Source organism: Protopterus annectens, chromosome 2.part1 (assembly GCF_019279795.1).
Source record: "Protopterus annectens isolate FY-2018-M chromosome 2.part1, PAN1.0, whole genome shotgun sequence".
Classification (NCBI taxonomy): Eukaryota; Metazoa; Chordata; order Ceratodontiformes; family Protopteridae; genus Protopterus; species Protopterus annectens.
The window spans coordinates 745769372-745783516 of NC_056729.1; the positions used below are offsets into that span (position 1 = coordinate 745769372).

At 42.0% G+C, this 14145-nt stretch overlaps 1 protein-coding gene across 1 annotated transcript in view; it reads left to right on the top strand.

The window, feature by feature from the left end:
- The first annotated feature begins 12361 nt into the window (after nt 1-12361).
- TRIM2 (tripartite motif containing 2) overlaps nt 12362-14145 on the top strand; it is a 1116451-nt gene continuing 1114667 nt past the window's right edge. The window contains exon 1 of the mRNA XM_044062463.1: nt 12362-12712. The gene's annotated coding sequence lies outside the window, so the exon portion shown is untranslated. The remainder of the gene's footprint in view (nt 12713-14145) is intronic.

Consider the following 14145-nt stretch of genomic DNA (forward strand, 5'->3'; position numbering starts at 1 on the left):
ACCACATAGGTGGTAATCCATTAAACACGGAAGAAGTTATCAGGGACCTGGGGACCCAAGTTGACAGTAACCTCTCTTTGACACTCACATTGCCAAAGTGGTTAGGAAGACCTTCTACATTGCCCACCTGATCATGAAGGGATTCACATCCAGATCAGGAGAGGTTATTGTACCCCTGTACTCTTCACTTATCAGACCAATGATTGAGTACAATGCCCCATTCGAATGTACCTTACCCGACACCTGCAGCAGTTGGAAAGACCCCAAAAGTTCCTCACCAAAAGGATAAAGGGGCTCAAACATATGTCATACGATGCCCGACTGAAGAAACTCCAGCTCTATTCAGTCGCATACCGTCTGCTCAGAGGTGATCTGTGCCTGACATACAAGGCCATGTCCAACCCGGAATTAATGGACATGCTCCACCTCAAAAATCCAAATCCACCAGAGCCACGAGAGCAAGAGACTTAAACCTCAACACGGATATAAATAGGACGTGCTGGAGGGACAGATTCATCACCCAGAGACTCCCTACACTATGGAACAGAATCCCAGTCCAGGTGAGGCAGAGCCCCTCACTGACTCTGTTCAAGAGAAATCTTGACGAGTGGATGGGAGATCGTAGGTTTACCCCGGGAATCATCTCTGTATCACTGCTGGACAGAGGCACAGCAAACTAATGGGTATAGTATTCTCATCCTAAGGGGTGGTGAAAGCCACACACACTCTGGCTAGGCTTATAAATGCCCTAGGGCAGATAGCCTAGTATGAACCTATGAACCTATGAACCTATGAACTTAAATAACAAGATATACCTGGATAAATGGAGAATGGCCCCAACCCTCCAACCTTTGCGTATTTAAGCTGTCAGTTCAGCGATTCTCTTACCTGATTCCCCAGAAGCACAATTGTTAATATGTTCCTGTAGAAATTAAGTTGTTTAGATGGTTAGCTTTAATAGGGACATTCCTGAAAAGGTAAAAAAGATGAGGTTCAACTATCACATGCAGAGCTTTAGCTTTACCTAAGATGGACTGCAGGATAACAACTTTGGGCAGCAATCCATTCACAGTATTGTCAACACATTTAGCCAATTTCACCTCAGTTCACCATAAGAGTATCTGAAAAACTCAGACTTAATAAAAGTCCTAAGTACTTTGTGGGCTTTTCCTCCAGATGCCCCTGGCATACAGTACATAGTCATCCCTTCCATATTTAAGCAAGGCTGACTTGGAGAAATAGTAGACCAAGTGAGAAGCCTCTCTTGATAATTAGAAGGTTTTTAGCACCCCACCCCCCCATACAGCTGGTAGATTACTACTTAGATGTAGGCAGCCTTCTGCAAAGATAAGGGATGAACTAATTTCTTCTTCTGTCCCTCTTTTGCCATCAAGGCAGACTCTCTCTCCTTATGAGGTGCTTCATCCATTACCAAAAGGAAAAGCCCTGGCAACAAGGGGTATCCCTGCCTATTTCCCCTATGAATAGTACCAGCCTCTGAGAGACTTCCTCTTAACCACCACCCTAAAAGAAAGGCAGGTGTAAACATCATTCACCCATCCAATTAAACTTCTCACAATTTCTCTGTGTTGAGACCTAAAATTAAAAAAATCCCATTTAAACATTTCAAACTCTTTTGTTATGTCAGAAATAAGTAGCCCAGCTTTTAACAGGGTAAGAACATATTATTTAAGAAAATTGACAAGTCCCACCAGTTATCCATGATGTCCCTAGTTTTAGGTTCATAGGTACATAGGTTGGTACTAGGCTATCGGCTTTGGGTGCTATACAAGCCTAGCCATAACAATTCCCTGGATATTTCTTCCCACAATATTTACTTCCCTGGACCCCTGTCTAGCAGGGTGACTGATGTGATCCCTGGGATGAATTTCCTATCTCCCATCCAATCGTTAAGGTTCCTATTGAAGAGAGCCAAGGAGGCGCTTTGCTTGATATGTATGGCCAGTCTATTCCAGAGTATGGGGAGTCTCTGGGTCAGGAACCTATCCCTCCAGCATGTTTTGTTCATTGTGATGACAAGGTTTAGATCCCTGGAGCGTATGGCTCTGAGAGATTGGGATTTCTTTAAGTGGAGCATGTCCAACAGCTTAGGGTTTGACATGGCCTTGTATGTTAAGCAGAGAGCCTCTGAGTAGACGATATGCCACAGAGTATAGCTGGAGTTTTTTTAGATGGTCAGTGTAGGGCATCTGCTTTAGGCCTGTGATTCTTTTAGTAAGGTATTTATGCAGCCTTTCCAGCTGTTGCAAATGTCTTGTGTGGTACATACCAAATGGGGCGTTGTACTCTATAATGGGTCTAATGAAGGATGAGTACAGTGGGACAATGACCTCCTTTTTTCTGAATGAAAAGCCCTTAGTGATGAGGTGTGCCACATAGAAGGATTTCCTGACTGTTGTGGTGATGTGGTTATCGAAGGTGAGACCACTATCCACCTGTGTCCCTAAGTCTCTCATCACACTTTCGGTGTTTAGTGTACTACCACCTATGTGGTAATTCATGGGTACATGTTTTTCCCAAAGGGGATAACTATACATTTCTTGGCATTAAGCTTGAACCCATGGCTCTGGCACCAAGCATCTGCTTTTGTAAGGCCCTTCTGTAGAATACCCACATCATTTGTGGATTCAATAATGGCTCCCAGTTTGCAGTCATCTGTGAACTTTGTTAGCCAGAGTCCCTTAGTGTTGGTCTGTACTTCATAGAAGTAGATGCCAAACAAAAGCGGTCCCAGGACTGAACCTTGAGGTACTCCACTTGTCACTTGTCTGGAGCTGGATTTGGAGTCGGCTACTTTTACAGTCTGGGTTCTGTCAGTAAGCCAGTTGGCAACCCATCGAGTGATGTAGGGATTTATGCCCAGCTTAGTAAGTTTATCTATGATTCCAGAGTGGGGGATGGTGTCGAAGGCCTTGACGAGGTCCAGATAGGCTGTGTGGACTATCTTACCCTCGTCCACAGCTCTGGAGACTGATTCAAAGAAGTCAATCAGATTCAGGAGACAAGATCAGCCCTTCATGAACCCAAACTGGGTGGGGTCCGGTGTTTGAAGGTTGCCAATGTCTTTCTTTATAAGTTCCATGATAATGCGTTCCATGGCCTTGCAGATCAGGCTCATCAGACTGATGGGACGGTAGTTCCTAGGATCCAATATGGATCCCCCTTGTGGAGTGGGATAACTGTAGCTGTGCACCACTCAGTGGGCATGAAGCCTGTGGTAAGGCTATGATTAAACATGACACTTAGTTGAGGTGTCAGTTCATTTTGTAGTTCATGTAGTACACAGCCCAGGATGCTGTCTGGTCCCATGGATGCTGTATTCTTAGCTTAGGAGAGTGCAGTTTCTACCTGTGTGGCCATGATTACTGGAATTTGGCAATCTTTTGGTATTGAGATGGGCCCTTTAGGGTGTGAGAGGGGGGTGAAGTTTGCACTAAATCGATCTGCCAGGATATTGGCAATATCCTTGGGATCAGTATATTTAATGCCATTCTGTTGTAGCTCAGAGCATATCTGAGCATTGCCATTTAGATTCTTGACATAACTGTAGAATAATGATTTTGTTCTGGCCCCTTTGAATTAACAAAAGCAGTAACTTGTCCAACATGTATGCAAGAATCTTAGCCAGTTTTCACGTCTTCATTGATGAGAGAAAAGGAAATAAAATTAGCCATTTATGGGTTATCCTCTTTTTTCTTTAGAATAATGCACAGTAATGTCTGATTACAACTCAAATCGTTAACAGCCCAGAAGTTATTGGAACTGTTAGCTGGAGTTAGCAACAGCCAAAGTACCGGCCCATCTTCATTTAAACAATTCTGGAGGAAAACGATTAATCACTGAGGCTTATTTAGACCTCAGTTGAAGATGGCTAATTCAATATCTGTATACTCAATAGGGTAGTTGAGAAGGACCAATTGGGTGGGCTATAGATGCTGACAGGAATTTCACTTTACATCCAACATCTGGGGTCTGTCTGTAGAAGGAGTGATACCAGTCTAAAAGCATGGAGTTACCTGATATGGAGACACCCTCAGGCCTATAAACTTGAGAGATGAACATCTATTATTACCTGCACTAAGTCTACTTGTTAAAGGTACAGATACCTATTTAAATTGGGGGAAAACCTCTCCCATTATCAGGCTGTCACAACTCACCAAATCATTGCACCACAACACTAACACCAGACCTGTATTTACTAAGGTAGTAACAAAATCTCTTCCTAAGCTTCCTCAACCTTCTAGGCAGTGCACCAAGACCTGAGCAACACACTCACACCCCACAAACTACACTCACAACACCTCCAACGGATACCACAGTGACAACAACACCTCCAGTTACCACCATAAAACAAGGGTCACCTAAGGTAATGTCTAAACCTTTAAGGCTGCCTGAGCATACTGCCACATAATATAAAGTCTTAGTCATAGGTGGAACTATACCCATCCTTACATGCACCACTCACCAGGCTGAGCAAGGACAGAGAGATGGTAAGCTATCTGGCAGGTCCCAAGAATTCATGATGTCACCAAGACACTTAGATTCCTTCATATGACTTGGTCATTGCTCACATGGGAATGAACAACCTTAAATGTTCCATCTTGTAAGATATGACGAGAGATAGTCAAGCTCTCAGTATATGTTTCTGAGGCTAGAAAAAATATTTCTGAGCAGTCTTGCCATCACAGGGAATGATGCCAAAATATAAGCAAAACGTAAATAACTTCAATAACTGGATCAATAACTGGTGTTGTTTGAAGGGGATCCATTGTGTGTCAGCTTGGAGGGACATAACAAATAGTCCTACTTGCTTCATCAGGGATGGCCTTCATCATTTCTTTCAGGGCTTCTGCATATTGGATAAGACAGTCTCTACCTCCAGTGTACCTTTTATAGGCCGACTCAGTCTCCTGCACTTCCCACTCTCACAAATCCTAATCAGGCCCATCTCAACATGATTCTGGTCAGTGATACAAGGTTAAGCAAGAAAATGCCCACCTTCAGGACTTTTCCTAACCTTTGAGAACATTCATTTTGGCATAATTACAGAAATCTGGTTCAGCTGCAATGGCAACATTCCTTTACTGAGATTAAATGTCTAACACTAGTTCAGAGCAGGTGGTGAGGGTGAGTGCACTTCTGAAAAAGGTATGTCCATATTCATTCACAATATCATTACCTCAAGACTAATAGAGTAAGAGAATGATCCAGAACCCCTTGCATATTCTGGTCCTTTAACACCAATATGGATGCTTGGATGGTCTAGCTCCTCAGATCAGACTCTTATGGACAAAAGGAGCAAGTAGTGAGAATTGCAGTGGCTAAGCTCCTGAGGCTATACCCGACTGATGCCCTAGTATATGCATGTGAGACTATGACCCTAAAACACTGCACTCTGAGAGTAAATATCTACATCAGTCATGGGATTATACTTTAAACCAAAATGTCATCATATGTTTTTTCAATAAAAAAAGTGAATGTTTCAGATTTTCAGAGTTTTGAATGAATGCCATAATGTTTCTGAACTGTATCTGTCATTCTGATGTTATAGGGTATTGTTATCTCACATTGTTACTCATATCCAGTGTACGTCTCTCAATTAAATGTCAAAAAATTAAGAAAAGGAAGACCAGGTCTCTTGCTCCCTGGCAACTGTTACTAAGGTTTGAACTCTTAAGCGTGACTGATTTTTTTTCTTAGAGCTTCTACTTTGTGGAGACCTTATCTTTCAATTCTCTTTTTATCATCATATTTGTAAGACAGAAACCCAGACAGTATTTAGCTGTTTAATACTGATAGCTCTCTCTTTATCTGCTTTCTTGAACAACAAAACTTCTCATTTGCAAAGCAGCCCACAGGTCAGGTGCCCACCCCCATCTTGCTGTAGACTAACTTCATTCCTCCCAGGAAAGGCACTTAAAGTGGGGCTTATACAGGTTCATAGGTATATACTAGCCTAGTGACCACCAGGGACTTCATAAGCCTTGCTGTGCAGCCCAACCCAGTTGCATCCCTATCTGTCATAGACTTTTATTAAGAGGGGAGTATGTTAGTTACGAAGTTCTAGAGGTTATGTTTGGGGGATAAGTTAGTTTGACCATTACTGTCTGCTTCTGTCTATCAAATACATGGGGCCAGACCCAGGATGAATTTCTGATTTCCTATTCACTGGTCAAGGTTATGCTTAAATAGCGTTAGGGATGGGCTCTGCTTCACATGGATGGGGAGCCTGTTTCAGAGCATGGCAATCCTCTGACACTCATCTGTCTCCCTAACATGTCTTATTTATGTCACAAGCAAAATTTAAATCCTTGAATCGAGTGGTTCTGATGCTGTTCATTTTGCAGATGTGCAAAAGCTCCATCAGAGTTGGCTGCACGAGTGCCTTGTATGCCAAGCATAAATCACTTCTCAGAAAACTGCAGGAGAATGGGTATAGAAACAGGGGTTTACTGATCCATATAGGACAGTGTGCTTACACCTTGGATTCTGCTGGTAAGGAACATTTGTGAGCATCCCAACTGTTGCTGGTCAGGTACATGCCAAAGGGAACATTATACTCAATAATGGATCTGATAACAGGTGAATAAAGTGGCGTTATGACTTCCTTGGACCTGGATTCCATGCCCTTACTTATAAATTGGGCAACATAGAATGATGCTCTTACTAAATTTGCCACATGTTGGCCAAAATGTCAGATTACTGTCTACATACATTTTCAGATCCCTGACAACCAGGTCAACTCTTAGGGTTTCCTTATTGATGGAGTAATTCACGTGGATGGTAGTTTTCCCAAAAGGCACTATAATGCATTTCTTGGTATTGGTTTTAATCTGTGACTTTGGTACAAGTCATATGACTGTGTTAGACCCTCTTAGGTTCATAGGTTCATAGGTTCATACTAGGCTATCTGCCCAAGGGCATTTATAAGCCTAGCCCATAGTTATGTGGCTTTCGCCACCCCTTTAGTTTGAATAAAAACTATGCCTATCATTTTTCTGTGCCTCTGTCAAGCAGTGACACTGAAGTAATCCCTGGGGTATATCTGCGATCTCCCATCCATTGGTCAAAATTCCTCTTGAACAAGGCCAGCGAGGTGCTCTGCCTCACATGTACCGGGATTTTGTTCCACAGCATAGGGAGTCTCTGGGTGATGAATCTGTCCCTCCAGCACGTTCTATTTATAACCGTGTCAAGGTTTAAGTCTCCGCCCTTGTGGTTCTGAGGGATCTAGATTTTTGAGGTGAAGCATATTCATCAAATCTGGGTTTGACATGGCCTTATATGTCAGGCACAGGTCACCTCTGAGCAAGCGGTATGAGACTGAATAAAGCTGGAGTTCTTTCAGTTGGGCAGCATAAGACATATTTTTGAGACCCTTTATCCTTTTGGTGAGGAACTTTTGGGGCCTTTCAAGCTGCATCAGGTGTCTGGTCAGATACATTCGAACGGGCATTGTACTCAATCATAGGTCTAATGAGTGATGAGTACAGGGGACGATGACCTCCCTTGATCTAGATGTGAATCCCTTCATGATCAGGTGGGCGATATAGAAGGTTTTCCTAACTACTTTAGCAACATGAGTGTCAAACGAAAGACTACTGTCAACTTGGGTCCCCAGATCCCTGATGATTTTTCTGTGCTCAGTGGATTGTCACCTATATGGTAGCTAGGGGTAACCTTGTTTTTCCCGAAGGATATGACTATGCATTTTTTGGCGTTTAACTTCAGGCCATGGCTCTGGCACCAGTTATCCATTTCTGTGAGGCCCTTCTGGAGGATATCTGTGTCAGATGTGTTTTCGACTATGGCGCCCAGTTTGCAGTCATCTGCAAACTTTGTCAGCCATAACCCTCCTGTGTTTGCTTGTACTTCAGAAAAGTAGATGCCGAACAAGAGTGGACCCAGGACTGTGCCCTGTGGGACACCACTTGTGACAGGCTTTGAGTCTGACATGGCTCCAGCAACTCTGACCCTGTGGGTTCTGTCGCTTAGCCAGTTTGCAACCCATCTTGTGATGTATGGGTTTACATTCAAGCTGATGAGTTTTTCGATGATACCTGAGTGGGGTATTGTGTCAAGGCCTTTGCCAGGTCGAGGTAGGCTGTATGGACTGCCTTGACCTCATCAATGGCCTTGGTGACTGTCTCGAAAAAGTCAACCAAGTTTAAGAGGCAGGATCTGCCTTTGACAAAGCCAAACTGGGTTGGATCCAAAGTCTGCAAGTTCCCTATGTCTTTATTTATGAGTTCCATTATGATCCTCTCCATGGCTTTGCAGATAAAGCTTGTCAAGCTAATGGGGCGGTAATTTCCAGGGTCTGTGGAGGCACCGCCCTTATGAAGTGGGACCACAGTCGCCGTGCGCCACTCCTTGGGTACGTATCCTGAGGTGAGGCTAAGATTAAACAGCTGTCCTAACTGTGGGTTTAATTCCTCGTTGAGTTCATGAAGCACACAGCCGGGGACACCATCCGTCCCATGGATGCTGTGTTTTTGCCTTAGTGAGGGCAGTTCTCACCTGGGCATTGCAGATGTTTGGGGGGCTACAATTCTCTGGAATAGATACCTCTTCTTTTGGTGCTGTGGGAGGGGGAGAAGTTTGCACTGAACCTGTCAGCCAGTATGTTAGCAATGTGTGTAGGTTCAGTAATTTTCACATCATTTTGAACTAATTCTGAGCATATCTGGGAGTTTCCTCCTAGGTTTCTAACATAGCTAAAGAAGGCCTTATGATTGTCTTTAGAGTCCTTGGCGATTTTTCTCTCAAAATTTGCCTTGGATGATTTTATGAGAGCTCTTAGTTTTTTACTTATAATGATCAAAGGTGTCTTACCTTTCAAGGATTTTGCTCTATCTTGTAGTAGCTTCCTCCTTTTGTTGTAGAGCTTGTTTATGGCTGGGGTCCACCAGACTGGACGCTTGCCTTTGGTACAGAGAGTCTTTGTTTTGTTTGGTATTGCCTGATCCATGCAGTCCTGTAGGTGCTGGTAGAAGGCATTTGTAAGTGATTCAGCGGTTTGAGTAATGTTTACCACTGGCTCAGGGGCCTTAAAGGAGACCACACTAGTTTTTAGAAGTGTGAAATCGGCTGACAGATGAGTGTCAGATGTTTGTGGCATGGGGGAATCTATGTTACTTCCCAATTTGTAGTCATCTGTGAACTCGGTCAGCCAAAGGCCCTTGACATTAATCTTTACCTCAAAGAAGTAATACCAAATAGGAGGGGTCCCAGCGCAGAGCCCTGATGTACCCCGCTGGTGACCAGTCTCTTAGTGGAGATGATATCATCAAACCTGACTTCCTGGTTCCTGTTTGTGACCCAGCTGGCAATCCAGAGAGTTATACAAGGGTTTATGCCCATTATGGTGAGTTTGTTAACTATACTTGAGTGGGGTATTGTATTGAATGTCTTAGCACAGGTCCAGGTAGATGGAATGCACCATTTTCCCCTCATCCATTGTCTTGATGGCCTTCTCAAAGAAGTCCACCGGGTTTAGTAGACATGACCTTCACTTGACAAAGCCAAACTGGGTTGGGTCCATTCTGAAGGTTGCCTATGTATTTGTTGGTCATAATGCTTTGCATATCAAATTAACCAGAATAATAGGTATGCATTTTCCAGGGTTGGTTGATGGTTCACCCTTGTGAAGTGCAATTACCATTGCAGTCCTTCTTTCTCACTGTACAAAGCCTGTTTTGAAGCTATAGCAGAAAAGTGACTCAAGTGGTCCTGAGAGGCCATGTTTCAAACTATTAAGGAGGCTTCACTGGATATTGTCAAGGCCCAATGAGGCTGCGTTTTTGGCCTTAGCGAGTGCCACCAGGACCTGCTCACTGTTAATAGTTGGGGGGGGGATTATGCTAGTAGGTATTTCATGGGGGGAGGCATGGGGCGAGTAGGGGTTGAAGTATGAGCTGAATTTGTCAGCCAGTAAATTTGCTACATCAATTTGCTCAGTGAAAGTGGCACCATTAACCACCAGTTTGGCATACTGATGTGTGCTGCCTTTGAATTTTTGGACATAGCTGTAGAAGGCCTTGTGGTTGTCTTTAGCCTGTGAGACTATCTTGCCCTCATAATTGGCTTTGTTGGACTGAATTAGTCCTCTTAGCTCCCTGATTAGTTTAATTAAAGAGCTCCTATCATTATGGAAGTAGCTTTTCTTGATTTTAGCCATGACTTTTTCCTTTTGTTATATACAGGCTACCACCACAGGAGTTTGTTTTGAGCTTACTTCTAGTCGGTTTAGCAGCCTCTATATAGCCATTTACTTGGTTGTACAGGATTTCTGTGAGCAATTCCACATAAGTTGCTGTGAACTCGAGGTTGGGAGGGACACTGAATTTTGACAAACTATCACTTAATAGGATGTAGTTTGTTTTGGAATAGTTCTTAACTGATACCAGTTTTGTTGGGGTTACTGAGTTGATTTTTATTTCAAAGAAGACAGCTTTGTGGTCCGACCTGTATGTGAAACTTGGGGTGAAGGGTGTAGCTCTCTCCTATATTGGTGAGTACCAGATCCAGTATGCTTGAATGCCTGGTAGTTGTGTGCACTATCTGGTCAAGGGAATTTGTGTTTATAAAGGCCAGAAACTGTTGTACCTGTAAGTAAGAGGCATGCATGTTTCTCAGTTTATAGAGGAGTAGTTAAAGTCTCCTATGAGTAGGGTATTTGGTTTAATACTGAATGTCTCTAGAAGGTCTAGGTATGAGCTATGGGAGTCCAGGGACATAGAGAGTGACCTATAGCTTGTTAGGATTGCACATGATAAATTTCATGTCTTTGTCGTGTTAGACCAACATAGAGTTATGCTTGTTGCTAATATGGATTGCGACTTCTCCACCGTGTGACTCTGTTTGTGCAGCTGATGTTCTAAAAATGTGGAAGGCACTGAAGCCTTGCACTGCCAGATTACTTTCTGGAGATTTAAACCATGTCTCAGCAACTGCACCAAAATCTATATTCTCCACACTGAGGAGGTGGAGTAGTATATCCTGAATTCCATTTGGCACTGGGTGACTAGACATTTTTATGTGGGCTAAAGAATAATACATGCTTCAACTAGAGCAAGGGAGTTCTCCTCATTTTTCTTTCAGTTCCATCTCTCTTGGCAGTAGGGACTGCACATCTCTGAGCATGCTGTACCACCAGGACAAAAATGTTAGCCTATATCTCCCCTGTACTGGGAGCAAGCCATCTGTCACTCCTTCATCAGCGGATGCAGTGACACTAGCTACAAACCCTTTTCCAGGAAAGGAAAGATGGACACAGTCCTTCTCTAACTAGTCATTTTTGCAGATTCCTGGATCTGGTTCTAATGCCCCTGAATCTGCAGATAAGCCTCCCTCAGTATCTGTAGGCTAGTGTCTCTTCTTTCATTACTGTACTAAAACTATAAATGTATTTCCCTCATAGCTTAGCTCTAGTGGTGTCTGATATTCCTTCCCAGACTATAATTTGTGAAACTGTATGCTGATGTCACTTGTGAGTTTATATTCCAATGAAATGCAGTCTGATAATCCAATTCTTCAATGTAATAATATAGACCCAGTGCAAAACAGTAGCCTGTTCATTTTATTACAACTTTTTTAATTTTTAATTCTGTGGATGGTGGTGGATGAAACAAGTAAGCATATTCAGTTTAATTAAACATTATGTGACATAAGCCTGTTTCCTATCAAACTGGTGCTATCGTAGACTATTAATCCCAACTATGTATCACCAAAAAATTGTCAGCCTTCTTTCAAAAAACCGTAGTAGTAGAAATAAAGAATACCTTGATGAAGTGTTATACGAAAGTGCTTACCAGTTATTAAAGTGTTTTCACTACAGTTTTAGTGGTCATATTCTTTATTTCTACTGCTGTTGTAGACTATCTCAGGGTGATAAAAGGAACCTCATATAACTTTTGCACTCTTTGTGCAAGTTACAGCACAAGTGTTGCTCACAGCATTGGGAGACAAAAGTGAACTTAAATAAGGATTTCTAGTTTTCTCAAAAATCTTGTTTGGTTTCATAATCGTAAATGTGTATTGTGCCCTTTAAACTTTGCCTCTTAGTAAGCAAGAAAATCATTTTTGCTACTTTAAATAACATTTTAACATGTCCTCGTAGAGACAGCAAAGCTATGCCTTTTGACGACTGATACTTAATGTAATGTTGTCATGGCAACGGTCTCAAGAGGAGAAAAAGTGGCCTGCAGTTTCCTTAGAAACCACTCCCCACTGAGACAGGTGCTTGGGTGGGAAATGATCTGAATAGCAATGAGTGTGATTGCTAAATGTTTTGTGTTGTAACTGCAGTGTTTATACATATACAATATTGCCTTACAGTATAAAATGCTGTCATGCCCAAGGCATATTTTGCTGTAATCATATTGGAGCAGGAAAATGCTTCTCAGATATCTGTGTTTTAAGGCTCATGTGATAACAGTGATTGATCAACCCCACCCCCACCTAAATGTACATGGTGCTTTCCACAGCACTGATTGTGGAATTGGGCCTGCCCAACAGATACGTCAGATGTATTTGCAAATTCCGCAAGCTTCAAGGCTTTGAGACTAAAAAGGGATTTTTTTTTCCTTTGCTTAGGAAGACTTATCTACACTCCTGGATATTTGCCTTTCAGTGAATTTAGACAGGTTGTGGAGTCAGAGAGTTGCTATGATGCTGAGCTGTCAGGAAGGTAACCTATTTTTTTTTTTTTTTTGTGTGTGATGATTTTGTCTTTTATCCTTGCCTTCTTTTAGTCATACTTTGAAACTATCAATTGTCACTCTTAACTATAAACAGAGGTATTACCCTCGTAATCCTATTCCTGTTCATTTTAAATGTTACTAGGAATCTGCCATTTTAAGAAGCATGCACCGATGTGCTTTCAAACAACGGTTTATAGAATATTCAGGCACCTTAACAAAAGGCTGTACTGTTTCATAGAAATTTGTTGAGCATTTACTCATGACACCTGCAGTGTTGTGGAAGGAGGGAGGGCTATTACATAGTTAGCTTTGTGAGAAAATGCACAGTATTATGAGCAAGCAATCAGGTTTGAGTGCAAAGAATTGATAAATCTGTCACTTTTATCCCTCCACCATTTCCTGCTTACCTTTTCTCATGCCTCTCAACTATACAGATTTTCCAAGCATGTCCAGATTTTGGTCTCCTAATATACTTATGGATTTCTGGCAACGTGGTGGTAAATCATTGGAGTTAGAAAATAATGACAGATGTTTGAGTTTCAGACTCCGTATCCTTCAGAAAATTCATGCTAATGCAAAACCTGTTATTCTATCAACTTTCTAAGCTTATAAGAGTAATATTTAAAATTCTCCCTATTTAGGGCCTTTGTTCCTCTATGTATGGCTTTGTCCAGATTTCTTGCTCTAAAAGGTTGAGCAGTATGATGCTGATTATTAAAGCTTGCATATAGATGGTATGCAGGCAAAGAAAGTGTAGTTGCTGTAAGTAAAATGTGTATTAGTACCTTGCAGAATTCTAGAGTCCAGCTTTGTATTATATTTGCCCATTGCTAATTAACAGGTTGTTGTGCTGTCAGTCATATATATCCGAATGCTTCTCTGGAATAAAGTGGTGTTATACTTTGGTTCAGAATGGTAATGGTGTTCAATGGACTGCTGAAAACACTATGAAATGTTATTGTTCCAGAATCCATGTTTAAGTTGTTTCTCAAATATAGCAGTTTTTTTGAGTATGATGTTTTCCCACTGCTATGCAATAAACTAATAGGTTCAGTTTAGTATGTTACTTAAGGGCTTTTTATCTTCTCAATTATGTGTGACATATTTTTTAAGAGGGATATATATGCACAGATGGGTAATATGCATTTTCCAAAAATTAACCAGAAAACATCATGACCTGGTGATGACACTGCTTGCCCTACCTGACCTGATTCATTTAGCATTGGTATTAAATCAGAGGACTGTATTCTAGTGAAGCTTAGTTGATTGTACTATACCTCCAGTCCTGTGAGGCTGATGCAGCTTGCCTATGGGCCTAGAAATGAAGTTGCATAAACTGGTTTCAGTATGAGAGATGAGATCACATATTTGAATCCGTTGTGCATGCATGGGGTTGGAAATATCTGTACGTTGTTACACT